Consider the following 22,819-nt stretch of genomic DNA (forward strand, 5'->3'; position numbering starts at 1 on the left):
TTCACATCAAAAGTAGACACACGCATTCTCAGAAACTTCTTTGTGATGAGTGCATTGAACTCACCGAGTTGAACCTACCTATTGATAGAGAAGTTTTGAAACACCTTTTTTGTAGAATCTGCAAGTGAATATTTGGCGCGATTTGAGGCCTATGTTGGAAATGGAAATATCTTCACATGAAAACTAGACAGATGAATTCTCAGAAACGTCTTTGTGATGAGTGCATTCAACTCACAGACTTGAAGCTTCCTTTTGAAAGAGCAGTTTCGAAACACTCTTTTTGTAGAATCTGCAAGTGGATATTTGGAGCGCTTTGAGGGCTATGCTGGAAAAGTTTATATCTTCACCTAAAAACTAGACAGAAGCATACTCAGAAACTTCTTTGTGATGTGTGCATTGAACTCACAGAGCTGAACCTTTGTTTTGATACAGAATTTTGCAACACTCTTTTCGTAGAATCTTCAAGTGGATGTATGGAGTGCTTTGAGGCCTATGCTGGAAAAGGAAATATCTTCACGTAGAAACTGGACAAAAGCATTCTCAGAAAATTCTTCGTAATGAGTGCATTCAACTCACAGAGTTGAAGCTTCCTTTTGATAGAGCAGTTTTGAAACACTCTTTTAGCAGCATCTGCAAGTGGATATTTGGAGCGCTTTGAGGCCAAGGCTGGAAAACGAAATATCATCACATAAAAACTCGACAGAAGCATTCTCTGAAACTTCTTTGTGATAAGTGCATTCAACTCACAGACTCGAACGTTTCTTTTGATAGAACAGTTTAGAAACACTCCTTTTGTAGAATCTGCAAGTGTTTATTTGGAGCGCTTTGAGGCCTATGTTGGAAAAGGACATATCTTCACATCAAAAGTAGACAGACGCATTCTCAGAAACTTCTTTGTGATGAGTGCATTGAACTCACAGAGTTGAACCTACTTATTGATAGAGAAGTTTTGAAACACCCTTTTTGTAGAATCTGCAAGTGAATATTTGGCGCGATTTGAGGCCTATGCAGGAAACGGAAATATCTTCACATGAAAACTAGACAGATGAATTCTCAGAAACGTCTTTGTGATGAGTGCATTCAACTCACAGACTTGAAGCTTCCTTTTGAAAGAGCAGTTTCGAAACAGTCTTTTTGTAGAATCTGCAAGTGGATATTTGGAGCGCTTTGAGGGCTATGCTGGAAAAGTTAATACCTTCACCTAAAAACTAGACAGAAGCATAGTCAGAAACTTCTTTGTGATGTGTGCATTGAACTCACAGAGTTGAACCTTTCTTTAGATACAGAAGTTTTGAAACACTCTTTTCGTAGAATCTTCAGGTGGATGTATGGAGTGATTTGAGGCCTATGCTGGAAAAGGAAATACCTTCACGTAGAAACTAGACAAAAGCATTCTCAGAAAGTTCCCTGTGCTTTGTGCATTCAACTCACAGAGTTGAACATTCCCTTTGATAGAGCAGTTTTGAAACACTCTTTTTGTAGAATCTGCAAGTGGATATTTGGAGCGCTTTGAGGCCTCTGCTCCCAGAGGAATTATCATTGCATAAAAACTAGATGGAAGCGTTCTCAGAAACTTCCTTGTGATGAGTGCATTCAACTCGCAGAGTGGAACCTTCCTTTCGATAGACCAGTTTTGAAACACTGTTTTTGTAGAATCCGCAAGTGGCTATTTGGAGCTCTTTGAGGCTTATGCTGGAAAAGGAAATATCTTCATCTACAAACTAGACAGAAGCATTCTCAGAAACTTCTTTGTCATGTGGGGATTGAACTCACAGAGTTGAACATTCCTTTACATAGAGCAGTTTTGCAACACCCTTTCGGTGGAAAGTGAAAGTGCTTATTTGGTGCGATGGCGGCATCTAGTGGATAAGGAAATACATTCAGATGAAAACAAGATACATCCATTCTCAGAAACTTCTTTGTGATGACTGCATTCTACTCACAGAGTTGAACCTTCCTTTTGATAGAACAGTTTGGAAACACTCTTTTTGTGGAATCTGCAAGTGGCTATTTGGAGCGCTTTGAGGCCTATGCTGGAAAAGGAAATATCTTCACATAAAACCTAGACAGAAGTATTCCCAGAAAGTTTTTCTGATGTGCGCATTCAACTCACCGAGTTGAACCTTCCTTTAGATAGAGCAGTTTTGAAACACTCTTTCTGTAGTACCTGCGAGTGGATATTTGGAGTGCTTTGAGTGCTACACTGTAAAAGCAAATATCTTCACTTAGAATCTAGACAGAAGAATTCTCAGAGACTTCCCTGTGCTCTCTGCATTCCACTCACAGAGTTGAACCTTCCTTTTGATAGAACAGATTTGAAACACTCTTGTGGTAGAATCTGCAAGTCGATATTTGGAAGGTTTGGAGGCCTATCCTGGGAAAGGAAATATCTTCCCATCAAAACTAGATAGAAGCATTCTCAGAAACTTCTTAGTGATGTGCGCATTCAAGTCACAGAGTTGAAGCTTCCTTTTGATATAGCAGTTTTGAACCACTCTTTTAGTAGAATCTGCAAGTGGATGTTTGGAGAGCTAAGAGGCCAACACTGGAAAAGGAAATATCTTCACGTAAAAACTAGACGGAAGCATTCTCAGAAACTTCAATGGGCTCTACGCATTCAACTCACAGAGTGCAATGTTCCTTTTGAGAGCGCAGTTTTAAAACACTGTTTTTGTAGAATTTGCTAGAGGATGTTTGGAGCGATGTGGGGCCTTTACTGGAAAAGGAAATATCTTCACATAAAACCTAGACAGAAGCATTCTCAGAAACTCCTTTGTGATGAGTGCATTCAAATCACACACTTGAACCTTCCTTTGGAAAGAGCAGTTTTGAAACACTCTTTTTGAAGAATCTGCAAGTGGATATTTGGAGCGATTTGAGGCCTATGCTGGAAAATGAAATATCTTCACCTACAAACTAGGCGGAAGCATTCTCAGAAACTTCTTTGTGATGAGTGCATTCAACTCACAGAGTTGAAGCTTCCTTTTGACAGAGCAGTTTTGAAACACTCTTTTAGCAGCATCTGCAAGTGGATATTTGGAGCGCTTTGAGGCCAAGGCTGGAAAACGAAATATCATCACATAAAAACTCGACAGAAGCATTCTCACTTCTTTCTGATGAGTGCATTCAACTCACAGACTCGAACGTTTCTTTTGATAGAACAGTTTAGAAACACTCCTTTTGTAGAATCTGCAAGTGTTTATTTGGAGCGCTTTGAGGGCTATGTTTGAAAAGGACATATCTTCACATCAAAAGTAGACACACGCATTCTCAGAAACTTCTTTGTGATGAGTGCATTGAACTCACAGAGTTCAACCTACCTATTGATAGAGAAGTTTTGAAACACCCTTTTTGTAGAATCTGCAAGTGAATATTTGGCGCGATATGAGGCCTATGCTGGAAATGGAAATATCTTCACATGAAAACTAGACAGATGAATTCTCAGAAACGTCTTTGTGATGAGTGCATTCAACTCACAGACTTGAAGCTTAATTTTGAAAGAGCAGTTTCGAAACACTCTTTTTGTAGAATCTGCAAGTGGATATTTGGAGCGCTTTGAGGGCTATGCTGGAAAAGTTTATATCTTCACCTAAAAACTAGACAGAAGCATACTCAGAAACTTCTTTGTGATGTGTGCATTGAACTCACAGAGCTGAACCTTTCTTTTGATACAGAATTTTGAAACACTCTTTTCGTAGAATCTTCAAGTGGATGTATGGAGTGCTTTGAGGCCTATGCTGGAAAAGGAAATATCTTCACGTAGAAACTGGACAAAAGCATTCTCAGAAAATTCTTCGTAATGAGTGCATTCAACTCACAGAGTTGAAGCTTCCTTTTGATAGAGCAGTTTTGAAACACTCTTTTAGCAGCATCTGCAAGTGGATATTTGGAGCGCTTTGAGGCCAAGGCTGGAAAACGAAATATCATCACATAAAAACTCGACAGAAGCATTCTCTGAAACTTCTTTGTGATAAGTGCATTCAACTCACAGACTCGAACGTTTCTTTTGATAGAACAGTTTAGAAACACTCCTTTTGTAGAATCTGCAAGTGTTTATTTGGAGCGCTTTGAGGCCTATGTTGGAAAAGGACATATCTTCACATCAAAAGTAGACAGACGCATTCTCAGAAACTTCTTTGTGATGAGTGCATTGAACTCACAGAGGTGAACCTACCTAATGATAGAGAAGTTTTGAAACACCCTTTTTGTAGAATCTGCAAGTGAATATTTGGCGCGATTTGAGGCCTATGCAGGAAACGTAAATATCTTCACATGAAAACTAGACAGATGAATTCTCAGAAATGTCTTTGTGATGAGTGCATTCAACTCACAGACTTGAAGCTTCCTTTTGAAAGAGCATTTTCGAAACAGTCTTTTTGTAGAATCTGCAAGTGGATATTTGGAGCGCTTTGAGGGCTATGCTGGAAAAGTTAATACCTTCACCTAAAAACTAGACAGAAGCATAGTCAGAAACTTCTTTGTGATGTGTGCATTGAACTCACAGAGTTGAACCTTTCTTTTGATACAGAAGTTTTGAAACACTCTTTTCGTAGAATCTTCAAGTGGATGTATGGAGTGATTTGAGGCCTATGCTGGAAAAGGAAATACCTTCACGTAGAAACTAGACAAAAGCATTCTCAGAAAGTTCCCTGTGCTTTGTGCATTCAACTCACAGAGTTGAACATTCCCTTTGATAGAGCAGTTTTGAAACACTCTTTTTGTAGAATCTGCAAGTGGATATTTGGAGCGCTTTGAGGCCTCTGCTCCCAGAGGAATTATCATTGCATAAAAACTAGATGGAAGCGTTCTCAGAAACTTCCTTGTGATGAGTGCATTCAACTCGCAGAGTGGAACCTTCCTTTCGATAGACCAGTTTTGAAACACTGTTTTTGTAGAATCCGCAAGTGGCTATTTGGAGCTCTTTGAGGCTTATGCTGGAAAAGGAAATATCTTCATCTACAAACTAGACAGAAGCATTCTCAGAAACTTCTTTGTCATGTGGGGATTGAACTCACAGAGTTGAACATTCCTTTACATAGAGCAGTTTTGCAACACCCTTTCGGTGGAAAGTGAAAGTGCTTATTTGGTGCGATGGCGGCATCTAGTGGATAAGGAAATACATTCAGATGAAAACAAGATACATCCATTCTCAGAAACTTCTTTGTGATGACTGCATTCTACTCACAGAGTTGAACCTTCCTTTTGATAGAACAGTTTGGAAACACTCTTTTTGTGGAATCTGCAAGTGGCTATTTGGAGCGCTTTGAGGCCTATGCTTTAAAAGGAAATATCTTCACATAAAACCTAGACAGAAGTATTCCCAGAAAGTTTTTCTGATGTGCGCATTCAACTCACCGAGTTGAACCTTCCTTTAGATAGAGCAGTTTTGAAACACTCTTTCTGTAGTACCTGCGAGTGGATATTTGGAGTGCTTTGAGTGCTACACTGTAAAAGCAAATATCTTCACTTAGAATCTAGACAGAAGAATTCTCAGAGACTTCCCTGTGCTCTCTGCATTCCACTCACAGAGTTGAACCTTCCTTTTGATAGAACAGATTTGAAACACTCTTGTGGTAGAATCTGCAAGTCGATATTTGGAAGGTTTGGAGGCCTATCCTGGGAAAGGAAATATCTTCCCATCAAAACTAGATAGAAGCATTCTCAGAAACTTCTTAGTGATGTGCGCATTCAAGTCACAGAGTTGAAGCTTCCTTTTGATATAGCAGTTTTGAACCACTCTTTTAGTAGAATCTGCAAGTGGATGTTTGGAGAGCTAAGAGGCCAACACTGGAAAAGGAAATATCTTCACGTAAAAACTAGACGGAAGCATTCTCAGAAACTTCAATGGGCTCTACGCATTCAACTCACAGAGTGCAATGTTCCTTTTGAGAGCGCAGTTTTAAAACACTGTTTTTGTAGAATTTGCTAGAGGATGTTTGGAGCGATGTGGGGCCTTTACTGGAAAAGGAAATATCTTCACATAAAACCTAGACAGAAGCATTCTCAGAAACTCCTTTGTGATGAGTGCATTCAAATCACACACTTGAACCTTCCTTTGGAAAGAGCAGTTTTGAAACACTCTTTTTGAAGAATCTGCAAGTGGATATTTGGAGCGATTTGAGGCCTATGCTGGAAAATGAAATATCTTCACCTACAAACTAGACGGAAGCATTCTCAGAAACTTCTTTGTGATGAGTGCATTCAACTCACAGAGTTGAAGCTTCCTTTTGACAGAGCAGTTTTGAAACACTCTTTTAGCAGCATCTGCAAGTGGATATTTGGAGCGCTTTGAGGCCAAGGCTGGAAAACGAAATATCATCACATAAAAACTCGACAGAAGCATTCTCTGAAACTTCTTTCTGATGAGTGCATTCAACTCACAGACTCGAACGTTTCTTTTGATAGAACAGTTTAGAAACACTCCTTTTGTAGAATCTGCAAGTGTTTATTTGGAGCGCTTTGAGGCCTATGTTGGAAAAGGACATATCTTCACATCAAAAGTAGACACACGCATTCTCAGAAACTTCTTTGTGATGAGTGCATTGAACTCACAGAGTTCAACCTACCTATTGATAGAGAAGTTTTGAAACACCCTTTTTGTAGAATCTGCAAGTGAATATTTGGCGCGATATGAGGCCTATGCTGGAAATGGAAATATCTTCACATGAAAACTAGACAGATGAATTCTCAGAAACGTCTTTGTGATGAGTGCATTCAACTCACAGACTTGAAGCTTAATTTTGAAAGAGCAGTTTCGAAACACTCTTTTTGTAGAATCTGCAAGTGGATATTTGGAGCGCTTTGAGGGCTATGCTGGAAAAGTTTATATCTTCACCTAAAAACTAGACAGAAGCATACTCAGAAACTTCTTTGTGATGTGTGCATTGAACTCACAGAGCTGAACCTTTCTTTTGATACAGAATTTTGAAACACTCTTTTCGTAGAATCTTCAAGTGGATGTATGGAGTGCTTTGAGGCCTATGCTGGAAAAGGAAATATCTTCACGTAGAAACTGGACAAAAGCATTCTCAGAAAATTCTTCCTAATGAGTGCATTCAACTCACAGAGTTGAAGCTTCCTTTTGATAGAGCAGTTTTGAAACACTCTTTTAGCAGCATCTGCAAGTGGATATTTGGAGCGCTTTGAGGCCAAGGCTGGAAAACGAAATATCATCACATAAAAACTCGACAGAAGCATTCTCTGAAACTTCTTTGTGATAAGTGCATTCAACTCACAGACTCGAACGTTTCTTTTGATAGAACAGTTTAGAAACACTCCTTTTGTAGAATCTGCAAGTGTTTATTTGGAGCGCTTTGAGGCCTATGTTGGAAAAGGACATATCTTCACATCAAAAGTAGACAGACGCATTCTCAGAAACTTCTTTGTGATGAGTGCATTGAACTCACAGAGGTGAACCTACCTAATGATAGAGAAGTTTTGAAACACCCTTTTTGTAGAATCTGCAAGTGAATATTTGGCGCGATTTGAGGCCTATGCAGGAAACGGAAATATCTTCACATGAAAACTAGACAGATGAATTCTCAGAAACGTCTTTGTGATGAGTGCATTCAACTCACAGACTTGAAGCTTCCTTTTGAAAGAGCAGTTTCGAAACAGTCTTTTTGTAGAATCTGCAAGTGGATATTTGGAGCGCTTTGAGGGCTATGCTGGAAAAGTTAATACCTTCACCTAAAAACTAGACAGAAGCATAGTCAGAAACTTCTTTGTGATGTGTGCATTGAACTCACAGAGTTGAACCTTTCTTTTGATACAGAAGTTTTGAAACACTCTTTTCGTAGAATCTTCAAGTGGATGTATGGAGTGATTTGAGGCCTATGCTGGAAAAGGAAATACCTTCACGTAGAAACTAGACAAAAGCATTCTCAGAAAGTTCCCTGTGCTTTGTGCATTCAACTCACAGAGTTGAACATTCCCTTTGATAGAGCAGTTTTGAAACACTCTTTTTGTAGAATCTGCAAGTGGATATTTGGAGCGCTTTGAGGCCTCTGCTCCCAGAGGAATTATCATTGCATAAAAACTAGATGGAAGCGTTCTCAGAAACTTCCTTGTGATGAGTGCATTCAACTCACAGAGTGGAACCTTCCTTTCGATAGACCAGTTTTGAAACACTGTTTTTGTAGAATCCGCAAGTGGCTATTTGGAGCTCTTTGAGGCTTATGCTGGAAAAGGAAATATCTTCATCTACAAACTAGACAGAAGCATTCTCAGAAACTTCTTTGTCATGTGGGGATTGAACTCACAGAGTTGAACATTCCTTTACATAGAGCAGTTTTGCAACACCCTTTCGGTGGAAAGTGAAAGTGCTTATTTGGTGCGATGGCGGCATCTAGTGGATAAGGAAATACATTCAGATGAAAACAAGATACATCCATTCTCAGAAACTTCTTTGTGATGACTGCATTCTACTCACAGAGTTGAACCTTCCTTTTGATAGAACAGTTTGGAAACACTCTTTTTGTGGAATCTGCAAGTGGCTATTTGGAGCGCTTTGAGGCCTATGCTGGAAAAGGAAATATCTTCACATAAAACCTAGACAGAAGTATTCCCAGAAAGTTTTTCTGATGTGCGCATTCAACTCACCGAGTTGAACCTTCCTTTAGATAGAGCAGTTTTGAAACACTCTTTCTGTAGTACCTGCGAGTGGATATTTGGAGTGCTTTGAGTGCTACACTGTAAAAGCAAATATCTTCACTTAGAATCTAGACAGAAGAATTCTCAGAGACTTCCCTGTGCTCTCTGCATTCCACTCACAGAGTTGAACCTTCCTTTTGATAGAACAGATTTGAAACACTCTTGTGGTAGAATCTGCAAGTCGATATTTGGAAGGTTTGGAGGCCTATCCTGGGAAAGGAAATATCTTCCCATCAAAACTAGATAGAAGCATTCTCAGAAACTTCTTAGTGATGTGCGCATTCAAGTCACAGAGTTGAAGCTTCCTTTTGATATAGCAGTTTTGAACCACTCTTTTAGTAGAATCTGCAAGTGGATGTTTGGAGAGCTAAGAGGCCAACACTGGAAAAGGAAATATCTTCACGTAAAAACTAGACGGAAGCATTCTCAGAAACTTCAATGGGCTCTACGCATTCAACTCACAGAGTGCAATGTTCCTTTTGAGAGCGCAGTTTTAAAACACTGTTTTTGTAGAATTTGCTAGAGGATGTTTGGAGCGATGTGGGGCCTTTACTGGAAAAGGAAATATCTTCACATAAAACCTAGACAGAAGCATTCTCAGAAACTCCTTTGTGATGAGTGCATTCAAATCACACACTTGAACCTTCCTTTGGAAAGAGCAGTTTTGAAACACTCTTTTTGAAGAATCTGCAAGTGGATATTTGGAGCGATTTGAGGCCTATGCTGGAAAATGAAATATCTTCACCTACAAACTAGACGGAAGCATTCTCAGAAACTTCTTTGTGATGAGTGCATTCAACTCACAGAGTTGAAGCTTCCTTTTGACAGAGCAGTTTTGAAACACTCTTTTAGCAGCATCTGCAAGTGGATATTTGGAGCGCTTTGAGGCCAAGGCTGGAAAACGAAATATCATCACATAAAAACTCGACAGAAGCATTCTCTGAAACTTCTTTGTGATGAGTGCATTCAACTCACAGACTCGAACGTTTCTTTTGATAGAACAGTTTAGAAACACTCCTTTTGTAGAATCTGCAAGTGTTTATTTGGAGCGCTTTGAGGCCTATGTTGGAAAAGGACATATCTTCACATCAAAAGTAGACACACGCATTCTCAGAAACTTCTTTGTGATGAGTGCATTGAACTCACAGAGTTCAACCTACCTATTGATAGAGAAGTTTTGAAACACCCTTTTTGTAGAATCTGCAAGTGAATATTTGGCGCGATATGAGGCCTATGCTGGAAATGGAAATATCTTCACATGAAAACTAGACAGATGAATTCTCAGAAACGTCTTTGTGATGAGTGCATTCAACTCACAGACTTGAAGCTTAATTTTGAAAGAGCAGTTTCGAAACACTCTTTTGGTAGAATCTGCAAGTGGATATTTGGAGCGCTTTGAGGGCTATGCTGGAAAAGTTTATATCTTCACCTAAAAACTAGACAGAAGCATACTCAGAAACTTCTTTGTGATGTGTGCATTGAACTCACAGAGCTGAACCTTTCTTTTGATACAGAATTTTGAAACACTCTTTTCGTAGAATCTTCAAGTGGATGTATGGAGTGCTTTGAGGCCTATGCTGGAAAAGGAAATATCTTCACGTAGAAACTGGACAAAAGCATTCTCAGAAAATTCTTCCTAATGAGTGCATTCAACTCACAGAGTTGAAGCTTCCTTTTGATAGAGCAGTTTTGAAACACTCTTTTAGCAGCATCTGCAAGTGGATATTTGGAGCGCTTTGAGGCCAAGGCTGGAAAACGAAATATCATCACATAAAAACTCGACAGAAGCATTCTCTGAAACTTCTTTGTGATAAGTGCATTCAACTCACAGACTCGAACGTTTCTTTTGATAGAACAGTTTAGAAACACTCCTTTTGTAGAATCTGCAAGTGTTTATTTGGAGCGCTTTGAGGCCTATGTTGGAAAAGGACATATCTTCACATCAAAAGTAGACAGACGCATTCTCAGAAACTTCTTTGTGATGAGTGCATTGAACTCACAGAGTTGAACCTACTTATTGATAGAGAAGTTTTGAAACACCCTTTTTGTAGAATCTGCAAGTGAATATTTGGCGCGATTTGAGGCCTATGCAGGAAACGGAAATATCTTCACATGAAAACTAGACAGATGAATTCTCAGAAACGTCTTTGTGATGAGTGCATTCAACTCACAGACTTGAAGCTTCCTTTTGAAAGAGCAGTTTCGAAACAGTCTTTTTGTAGAATCTGCAAGTGGATATTTGGAGCGCTTTGAGGGCTATGCTGGAAAAGTTAATACCTTCACCTAAAAACTAGACAGAAGCATAGTCAGAAACTTCTTTGTGATGTGTGCATTGAACTCACAGAGTTGAACCTTTCTTTTGATACAGAAGTTTTGAAACTCTCTTTTCGTAGAATCTTCAAGTGGATGTATGGAGTGATTTGAGGCCTATGCTGGAAAAGGAAATACCTTCACGTAGAAACTAGACAAAAGCATTCTCAGAAAGTTCCCTGTGCTTTGTGCATTCAACTCACAGAGTTGAACATTCCCTTTGATAGAGCAGTTTTGAAACACTCTTTTTGTAGAATCTGCAAGTGGATATTTGGAGCGCTTTGAGGCCTCTGCTCCCAGAGGAATTATCATTGCATAAAAACTAGATGGAAGCGTTCTCAGAAACTTCCTTGTGATGAGTGCATTCAACTCGCAGAGTGGAACCTTCCTTTCGATAGACCAGTTTTGAAACACTGTTTTTGTAGAATCCGCAAGTGGCTATTTGGAGCTCTTTGAGGCTTATGCTGGAAAAGGAAATATCTTCATCTACAAACTAGACAGAAGCATTCTCAGAAACTTCTTTGTCATGTGGGGATTGAACTCACAGAGTTGAACATTCCTTTACATAGAGCAGTTTTGCAACACCCTTTCGGTGGAAAGTGAAAGTGCTTATTTGGTGCGATGGCGGCATCTAGTGGATAAGGAAATACATTCAGATGAAAACAAGATACATCCATTCTCAGAAACTTCTTTGTGATGACTGCATTCTACTCACAGAGTTGAACCTTCCTTTTGATAGAACAGTTTGGAAACACTCTTTTTGTGGAATCTGCAAGTGGCTATTTGGAGCGCTTTGAGGCCTATGCTGGAAAAGGAAATATCTTCACATAAAACCTAGACAGAAGTATTCCCAGAAAGTTTTTCTGATGTGCGCATTCAACTCACCGAGTTGAACCTTCCTTTAGTTAGAGCAGTTTTGAAACACTCTTTCTGTAGTACCTGCGAGTGGATATTTGGAGTGCTTTGAGTGCTACACTGTAAAAGCAAATATCTTCACTTAGAATCTAGACAGAAGAATTCTCAGAGACTTCCCTGTGCTCTCTGCATTCCACTCACAGAGTTGAACCTTCCTTTTGATAGAACAGTTTTGAAACACTCTTGTGGTAGAATCTGCAAGTCGATATTTGGAAGGTTTGGAGGCCTATCCTGGGAAAGGAAACATCTTCCCATCAAAACTAGATAGAAGCATTCTCAGAAACTTCTTAGTGATGTGCGCATTCAAGTCACAGAGTTGAAGCTTCCTTTTGATATAGCAGTTTTGAACCACTCTTTTAGTAGAATCTGCAAGTGGATGTTTGGAGAGCTAAGAGGCCAACACTGGAAAAGGAAATATCTTCACCTAAAAACTAGACGGAAGCATTCTCAGAAACTTCAATGGGCTTTACGCATTCAACTCACAGAGTGCAATGTTCCTTTTGAGAGCGCAGTTTTAAAACACTGTTTTTGTAGAATTTGCTAGAGGATGTTTGGAGCGATGTGGGGCCTTTGCTGGAAAAGGAAATATCTTCACATAAAACCTAGACAGAAGCATTCTCAGAAACTCCTTTGTGATGAGTGCATTCAAATCACACACTTGAACCTTCCTTTGGAAAGAGCAGTTTTGAAACACTCTTTTTGAAGAATCTGCAAGTGGATATTTGGAGCGATTTGAGGCCTATGCTGGAAAATGAAATATCTTCACCTACAACCTAGACGGAAGCATTCTCAGAAACTTCTTTGTGATGAGTGCATTCAACTCACAGAGTTGAAGCTTCCTTTTGACAGAGCAGTTTTGAAACACTCTTTTAGCAGCATCTGCAAGTGGATATTTGGAGCGCTTTGAGGCCTAGGCTGGAAAACGAAATATCATCACATAAAAACTCGACAGAAGCATTCTCTGAAACTTCTTTCTGATGAGTGCATTCAACTCACAGACTCGAACGTTTCTTTTGATAGAACAGTTTAGAAACACTCCTTTTGTAGAATCTGCAAGTGTTTATTTGGAGCGCTTTGAGGCCTATGTTGGAGAAGGACATATCTTCACATCAAAAGTAGACACACGCATTCTCAGAAACTTCTTTGTGATGAGTGCATTGAACTCACCGAGTTGAACCTACCTATTGATAGAGAAGTTTTGAAACACCTTTTTTGTAGAATCTGCAAGTGAATATTTGGCGCGATTTGAGGCCTATGTTGGAAATGGAAATATCTTCACATGAAAACTAGACAGATGAATTCTCAGAAACGTCTTTGTGATGAGTGCATTCAACTCACAGACTTGAAGCTTCCTTTTGAAAGAGCAGTTTCGAAACACTCTTTTTGTAGAATCTGCAAGTGGATATTTGGAGCGCTTTGAGGGCTATGCTGGAAAAGTTTATATCTTCACCTAAAAACTAGACAGAAGCATACTCAGAAACTTGTTTGTGATGTGTGCATTGAACTCACAGAGCTGAACCTTTCTTTTGATACAGAATTTTGCAACACTCTTTTCGTAGAATCTTCAAGTGGATGTATGGAGTGCTTTGAGGCCTATGCTGGAAAAGGAAATATCTTCACGTAGAAACTGGACAAAAGCATTCTCAGAAAATTCTTCGTAATGAGTGCATTCAACTCACAGAGTTGAAGCTTCCTTTTGATAGAGCAGTTTTGAAACACTCTTTTAGCAGCATCTGCAAGTGGATATTTGGAGCGCTTTGAGGCCAAGGCTGGAAAACGAAATATCATCACATAAAAACTCGACAGAAGCATTCTCTGAAACTTCTTTGTGATAAGTGCATTCAACTCACAGACTCGAACGTTTCTTTTGATAGAACAGTTTAGAAACACTCCTTTTGTAGAATCTGCAAGTGTTTATTTGGAGCGCTTTGAGGCCTATGTTGGAAAAGGACATATCTTCACATCAAAAGTAGACAGACGCATTCTCAGAAACTTCTTTGTGATGAGTGCATTGAACTCACAGAGTTGAACCTACTTATTGATAGAGAAGTTTTGAAACACCCTTTTTGTAGAATCTGCAAGTGAATATTTGGCGCGATTTGAGGCCTATGCAGGAAACGGAAATATCTTCACATGAAAACTAGACAGATGAATTCTCAGAAACGTCTTTGTGATGAGTGCATTCAACTCACAGACTTGAAGCTTCCTTTTGAAAGAGCAGTTTCGAAACAGTCTTTTTGTAGAATCTGCAAGTGGATATTTGGAGGGCTTTGAGGGCTATGCTGGAAAAGTTAATACCTTCACCTAAAAACTAGACGGAAGCATAGTCAGAAACTTCTTTGTGATGTGTGCATTGAACTCACAGAGTTGAACCTTTCTTTTGATACAGAAGTTTTGAAACACTCTTTTCGTAGAATCTTCAAGTGGATGTATGGAGTGATTTGAGGCCTATGCTGGAAAAGGAAATACCTTCACGTAGAAACTAGACAAAAGCATTCTCAGAAAGTTCCCTGTGCTTTGTGCATTCAACTCACAGAGTTGAACATTCCCTTTGATAGAGCAGTTTTGAAACACTCTTTTTGTAGAATCTGCAAGTGGATATTTGGAGCGCTTTGAGGCCTCTGCTCCCAGAGGAATTATCATTGCATAAAAACTAGATGGAAGCGTTCTCAGAAACTTCCTTGTGATGAGTGCATTCAACTCGCAGAGTGGAACCTTCCTTTCGATAGACCAGTTTTGAAACACTGTTTTTGTAGAATCCGCAAGTGGCTATTTGGAGCTCTTTGAGGCTTATGCTGGAAAAGGAAATATCTTCATCTACAAACTAGACAGAAGCATTCTCAGAAACTTCTTTGTCATGTGGGGATTGAACTCACAGAGTTGAACATTCCTTTACATAGAGCAGTTTTGCAACACCCTTTCGGTGGAAAGTGAAAGTGCTTATTTGGTGCGATGGCGGCATCTAGTGGACAAGGAAATACATTCAGATGAAAACAAGATACATCCATTCTCAGAAACTTCTTTGTGATGACTGCATTCTACTCACAGAGTTGAACCTTCCTTTTGATAGAACAGTTTGGAAACACTCTTTTTGTGGAATCTGCAAGTGGCTATTTGGAGCGCTTTGAGGCCTATGCTGGAAAAGGAAATATCTTCACATAAAACCTAGACAGAAGTATTCCCAGAAAGTTTTTCTGATGTGCGCATTCAACTCACCGAGTTGAACCTTCCTTTAGATAGAGCAGTTTTGAAACACTCTTTCTGTAGTACCTGCGAGTGGATATTTGGAGTGCTTTGAGTGCTACACTGTAAAAGCAAATATCTTCACTTAGAATCTAGACAGAAGAATTCTCAGAGACTTCCCTGTGCTCTCTGCATTCCACTCACAGAGTTGAACCTTCCTTTTGATAGAACAGTTTTGAAACACTCTTGTGGTAGAATCTGCAAGTCGATATTTGGAAGGTTTGGAGGCCTATCCTGGGAAAGGAAATATCTTCCCATCAAAACTAGATAGAAGCATTCTCAGAAACTTCTTAGTGATGTGCGCATTCAAGTCACAGAGTTGAAGCTTCCTTTTGATATAGCAGTTTTGAACCACTCTTTTAGTAGAATCTGCAAGTGGATGTTTGGAGAGCTAAGAGGCCAACACTGGAAAAGGAAATATCTTCACCTAAAAACTAGACGGAAGCATTCTCAGAAACTTCAATGGGCTTTACACATTCAACTCACAGAGTGCAATGTTCCTTTTGAGAGCGCAGTTTTAAAACACTGTTTTTGTAGAATTTGCTAGAGGATGTTTGGAGCGATGTGGGGCCTTTGCTGGAAAAGGAAATATCTTCACATAAAACCTAGACAGAAGCATTCTCAGAAACTCCTTTGTGATGAGTGCATTCAAATCACACACTTGAACCTTCCTTTGGAAAGAGCAGTTTTGAAACACTCTTTTTGAAGAATCTGCAAGTGGATATTTGGAGCGATTTGAGGCCTATGCTGGAAAATGAAATATCTTCACCTACAAACTAGACGGAAGCATTCTCAGAAACTTCTTTGTGATGAGTGCATTCAACTCACAGAGTTGAAGCTTCCTTTTGACAGAGCAGTTTTGAAACACTCTTTTAGCAGCATCTGCAAGTGGATATTTGGAGCGCTTTGAGGCCAAGGCTGGAAAACGAAATATCATCACATAAAAACTCGACAGAAGCATTCTCTGAAACTTCTTTCTGATGAGTGCATTCAACTCACAGACTCGAACGTTTCTTTTGATAGAACAGTTTAGAAACACTCCTTTTGTAGAATCTGCAAGTGTTTATTTGGAGCGCTTTGAGGCCTATGTTGGAAAAGGACATATCTTCACATCAAAAGTAGACACACGCATTCTCAGAAACTTCTTTGTGATGAGTGCATTGAACTCACAGAGTTCAACCTACCTATTGATAGAGAAGTTTTGAAACACCCTTTTTGTAGAATCTGCAAGTGAATATTTGGCGCGATATGAGGCCTATGCTGGAAATGGAAATATCTTCACATGAAAACTAGACAGATGAATTCTCAGAAACGTCTTTGTGATGAGTGCATTCAACTCACAGACTTGAAGCTTAATTTTGAAAGAGCAGTTTCGAAACACTCTTTTTGTAGAATCTGCAAGTGGATATTTGGAGTGCTTTGAGGGCTATGCTGGAAAAGTTTATATCTTCACCTAAAAACTAGACAGAAGCATACTCAGAAACTTCTTTGTGATGTGTGCATTGAACTCACAGAGCTGAACCTTTCTTTTGATACACAATTTTGAAACACTCTTTTCGTAGTATCTTCAAGTGGATGTATGGAGTGCTTTGAGGCCTATGCTGGAAAAGGAAATATCTTCACGTAGAAATTGGACAAAAGCATTCTCAGAAAATTCTTCCTAATGAGTGCATTCAACTCACAGAGTTGAAGCTTCCTTTTGACAGAGCAGTTTTGAAACACTCTTTTAGCAGCATCTGCAAGTGGATATTTGGAGCGCTTTGAGGCCAAGGCTGGAAAACGAAATATCATCACATAAAAACTCGACAGAAGCATTCTCTGAAACTTCTTTGTGATAAGTGCATTCAACTCACAGACTCGAACGTTTCTTTTGATAGAACAGTTTAGAAACACTCCTTTTGTAGAATCTGCAAGTGTTTATTTGGAGCGCTTTGAGGCCTATGTTGGAAAAGGACATATCTTCACATCAAAAGTAGACAGACGCATTCTCAGAAACTTCTTTGTGATGAGTGCATTGAACTCACAGAGTTGAACCTACTTATTGATAGAGAAGTTTTGAAACACCCTTTTTGTAGAATCTGCAAGTGAATATTTGGCGCGATTTGAGGCCTATGCAGGAAACGGAAATATCTTCACATGAAAACTAGACAGATGAATTCTCAGAAACGTCTTTGTGATGAGTGCATTCAACTCACAGACTTGAAGCTTCCTTTTGAAAGAGCAGTTTCGAAACAGTCTTTTTGTAGAATCTGCAAGTGGATATTTGGAGCGCTTTGAGGGCTATGCTGGAAAAGTTAATACCTTCACCTAAAAACTAGACAGAAGCATAGTCAGAAACTTCTTTGTGATGTGTGCATTGAACTCACAGAGTTGAACCTTTCTTTTGATACAGAAGTTTTGAAACACTCTTTTCGTAGAATCTTCAAGTGGATGTATGGAGTGATTTGAGGCCTATGCTGGAAAAGGAAATACCTTCACGTAGAAACTAGACAAAAGCATTCTCAGAAAGTTCCCTGTGCTTTGTGCATTCAACTCACAGAGTTGAACATTCCCTTTGATAGAGCAGTTTTGAAACACTCTTTTTGTAGAATCTGCAAGTGGATATTTGGAGCGCTTTGAGGCCTCTGCTCCCAGAGGAATTATCATTGCATAAAAACTAGATGGAAGCGTTCTCAGAAACTTCCTTGTGATGAGTGCATTCAACTCGCAGAGTGGAACCTTCCTTTCGATAGACCAGTTTTGAAACACTGTTTTTGTAGAATCCGCAAGTGGCTATTTGGAGCTCTTTGAGGCTTATGCTGGAAAAGGAAATATCTTCATCTACAAACTAGACAGAAGCATTCTCAGAAACTTCTTTGTCATGTGGGGATTGAACTCACAGAGTTGAACATTCCTTTACATAGAGCAGTTTTGCAACACCCTTTCGGTGGAAAGTGAAAGTGCTTATTTGGTGCGATGGCGGCATCTAGTGGATAAGGAAATACATTCAGATGAAAACAAGATACATCCATTCTCAGAAACTTCTTTGTGATGACTGCATTCTACTCACAGAGTTGAACCTTCCTTTTGATAGAACAGTTTGGAAACACTCTTTTTGTGGAATCTGCAAGTGGCTATTTGGAGGGCTTTGAGGCCTATGCTGGAAAAGGAAATATCTTCACATAAAACCTAGACAGAAGTATTCCCAGAAAGTTTTTCTGATGTGCGCATTCAACTCACCGAGTTGAACCTTCCTTTAGATAGAGCAGTTTTGAAACACTCTTTCTGTAGTACCTGCGAGTGGATATTTGGAGTGCTTTGAGTGCTACACTGTAAAAGCAAATATCTTCACTTAGAATCTAGACAGAAGAATTCTCAGAGACTTCCCTGTGCTCTCTGCATTCCACTCACAGAGTTGAACCTTCCTTTTGATAGAACAGTTTTGAAACACTCTTGTGGTAGAATCTGCAAGTCGATATTTGGAAGGTTTGGAGGCCTATCCTGGGAAAGGAAATATCTTCCCATCAAAACTAGATAGAAGCATTCTCAGAAACTTCTTAGTGATGTGCGCATTCAAGTCACAGAGTTGAAGCTTCCTTTTGATATAGCAGTTTTGAACCACTCTTTTAGTAGAATCTGCAAGTGGATGTTTGGAGAGCTAAGAGGCCAACACTGGAAAAGGAAATATCTTCACCTAAAAACTAGACGGAAGCATTCTCAGAAACTTCAATGGGCTTTACGCATTCAACTCACAGAGTGCAATGTTCCTTTTGAGAGCGCAGTTTTAAAACACTGTTTTTGTAGAATTTGCTAGAGGATGTTTGGAGCGATGTGGGGCCTTTGCTGGAAAAGGAAATATCTTCACATAAAACCTAGACAGAAGCATTCTCAGAAACTCCTTTGTGATGAGTGCATTCAAATCACACACTTGAACCTTCCTTTGGAAAGAGCAGTTTTGAAACACTCTTTTTGAAGAATCTGCAAGTGGATATTTGGAGCGATTTGAGGCCTATGCTGGAAAATGAAATATCTTCACCTACAAACTAGACGGAAGCATTCTCAGAAACTTCTTTGTGATGAGTGCATTCAACTCACAGAGTTGAAGCTTCCTTTTGACAGAGCAGTTTTGAAACACTCTTTTAGCAGCATCTGCAAGTGTATATTTGGAGCGCTTTGAGGCCAAGGCTGGAAAACGAAATATCATCACATAAAAACTCGACAGAAGCATTCTCTGAAACTTCTTTCTGATGAGTGCATTCAACTCACAGACTCGAACGTTTCTTTTGATAGAACAGTTTAGAAACACTCCTTTTGTAGAATCTGCAAGTGTTTATTTGGAGCGCTTTGAGGCCTATGTTGGAAAAGGACATATCTTCACATCAAAAGTAGACACACGCATTCTCAGAAACTTCTTTGTGATGAGTGCATTGAACTCACAGAGTTCAACCTACCTATTGATAGAGAAGTTTTGAAACACCCTTTTTGTAGAATCTGCAAGTGAATATTTGGCGCGATATGAGGCCTATGCTGGAAATGGAAATATCTTCACATGAAAACTAGACAGATGAATTCTCAGAAACGTCTTTGTGATGAGTGCATTCAACTCATAGACTTGAAGCTTAATTTTGAAAGAGCAGTTTCGAAACACTCTTTTGGTAGAATCTGCAAGTGGATATTTGGAGCGCTTTGAGGGCTATGCTGGAAATGTTTATATCTTCACCTAAAAACTAGACAGAAGCATACTCAGAAACTTCTTTGTGATGTGTGCATTGAACTCACAGAGCTGAACCTTTCTTTTGATACAGAATTTTGAAACACTCTTTTCGTAGTATCTTCAAGTGGATGTATGGAGTGCTTTGAGGCCTATGCTGGAAAAGGAAATATCTTCACGTAGAAACTGGACAAAAGCATTCTCAGAAAATTCTTCCTAATGAGTGCATTCAACTCACAGAGTTGAAGCTTCCTTTTGACAGAGCAGTTTTGAAACACTCTTTTAGCAGCATCTGCAAGTGGATATTTGGAGCGCTTTGAGGCCAAGGCTGGAAAACGAAATATCATCACATAAAAACTCGACAGAAGCATTCTCTGAAACTTCTTTGTGATAAGTGCATTCAACTCACAGACTCGAACGTTTCTTTTGATAGAACAGTTTAGAAACACTCCTTTTGTAGAATCTGCAAGTGTTTATTTGGAGCGCTTTGAGGCCTATGTTGGAAAAGGACATATCTTCACATCAAAAGTAGACAGACGCATTCTCAGAAACTTCTTTGTGATGAGTGCATTGAACTCACAGAGTTGAACCTACTTATTGATAGAGAAGTTTTGAAACACCCTTTTTGTAGAATCTGCAAGTGAATATTTGGCGCGATTTGAGGCCTATGCAGGAAACGGAAATATCTTCACATGAAAACTAGACAGATGAATTCTCAGAAACGTCTTTGTGATGAGTGCATTCAACTCACAGACTTGAAGCTTCCTTTTGAAAGAGCAGTTTCGAAACACTCTTTTTGTAGAATCTGCAAGTGGATATTTGGAGGGCTTTGAGGGCTATGCTGGAAAAGTTAATACCTTCACCTAAAAACTAGACAGAAGCATAGTCAGAAACTTCTTTGTGATGTGTGCATTGAACTCACAGAGTTGAACCTTTCTTTTGATACAGAAGTTTTGAAACACTCTTTTCGTAGAATCTTCAAGTGGATGTATGGAGTGATTTGAGGCCTATGCTGGAAAAGGAAATACCTTCACGTAGAAACTAGACAAAAGCATTCTCAGAAAGTTCCCTGTGCTTTGTGCATTCAACTCACAGAGTTGAACATTCCCTTTGATAGAGCAGTTTTGAAACACTCTTTTTGTAGAATCTGCAAGTGGATATTTGGAGCGCTTTGAGGCCTCTGCTCCCAGAGGAATTATCATTGCATAAAAACTAGATGGAAGCGTTCTCAGAAACTTCCTTGTGATGAGTGCATTCAACTCGCAGAGTGGAACCTTCCTTTCGATAGACCAGTTTTGAAACACTGTTTTTGTAGAATCCGCAAGTGGCTATTTGGAGCTCTTTGAGGCTTATGCTGGAAAAGGAAATATCTTCATCTACAAACTAGACAGAAGCATTCTCAGAAACTTCTTTGTCATGTGGGGATTGAACTCACAGAGTTGAACATTCCTTTACATAGAGCAGTTTTGCAACACCCTTTCGGTGGAAAGTGAAAGTGCTTATTTGGTGCGATGTCGGCATCTAGTGGATAAGGAAATACATTCAGATGAAAACAAGATACATCCATTCTCAGAAACTTCTTTGTGATGACTGCATTCTACTCACAGAGTTGAACCTTCCTTTTGATAGAACAGTTTGGAAACACTCTTTTTGTGGAATCTGCAAGTGGCTATTTGGAGCGCTTTGAGGCCTATGCTGGAAAAGGAAATATCTTCACATAAAACCTAGACAGAAGTATTCCCAGAAAGTTTTTCTGATGTGCGCATTCAACTCACGGAGTTGAACCTTCCTTTAGATAGAGCAGTTTTGAAACACTCTTTCTGTAGTACCTGCGAGTGGATATTTGGAGTGCTTTGAGTGCTACACTGTAAAAGCAAATATCTTCACTTAGAATCTAGACAGAAGAATTCTCAGAGACTTCCCTGGGCTCTCTGCATTCCACTCACAGAGTTGAACCTTCCTTTTGATAGGACAGTTTTGAAACACTCTTGTGATAGAATCTGCAAGTCGATATTTGGAAGGTTTGGAGGCCTATCCTGGGAAAGGAAATATCTTCCCATCAAAACTAGATAGAAGCATTCTCAGAAACTTCTTAGTGATGTGCGCATTCAAGTCACAGAGTTGAAGCTTCCTTTTGATATAGCAGTTCTGAACCACTGTTTTAGTAGAATCTGCAAGTGGATGTTTGGGGAGCTAAGAGGCCAACACTGGAAACGGAAATATCTTCACCTAAAAACTAGACGGAAGCATTCTCAGAAACTTCAATGGGCTTTACGCATTCAACTCACAGAGTGCAATGTTCCTTTTGAGAGCGCAGTTTTAAAACACTGTTTTTGTAGAATTTGCTAGAGGATGTTTGGAGCGATGTGAGGCCTTTGCTGGAAAAGGAAATATCTTCACATAAAACCTAGACAGAAGCATTCTCAGAAACTCCTTTGTGATGAGTGCATTCAAATCACACACTTGAACCTTCCTTTGGAAAGAGCAGTTTTGAAACACTCTTTTTGAAGAATCTGCAAGTGGATATTTGGAGCGATTTGAGGCCTATGCTGGAAAATGAAATATCGTCACCTACAAACTAGGCGGAAGCATTCTCAGAAACTTCTTTGTGATGAGTGCATTCAACTCACAGAGTTGAAGCTTCCTTTTGACAGAGCAGTTTTGAAACACTCTTTTAGCAGCATCTGCAAGTGGATATTTGGAGCGCTTTGAGGCCAAGGCTGGAAAACGAAATATCATCACATAAAAACTCGACAGAAGCATTCTCTGAAACTTCTTTCTGATGAGTGCATTCAACTCACAGACTCGAACGTTTCTTTTGATAGAACAGTTTAGAAACACTCCTTTTGTAGAATCTGCAAGTGTTTATTTGGAGCGCTTTGAGGCCTATGTTGGAAAAGGACATATCTTCACATCAAAAGTAGACACACGCATTCTCAGAAACTTCTTTGTGATGAGTGCATTGAACTCACAGAGTTCAACCTACCTATTGATAGAGAAGTTTTGAAA

Source organism: Pongo abelii, chromosome 4 (assembly GCF_028885655.2).
Source record: "Pongo abelii isolate AG06213 chromosome 4, NHGRI_mPonAbe1-v2.0_pri, whole genome shotgun sequence".
Classification (NCBI taxonomy): Eukaryota; Metazoa; Chordata; class Mammalia; order Primates; family Hominidae; genus Pongo; species Pongo abelii.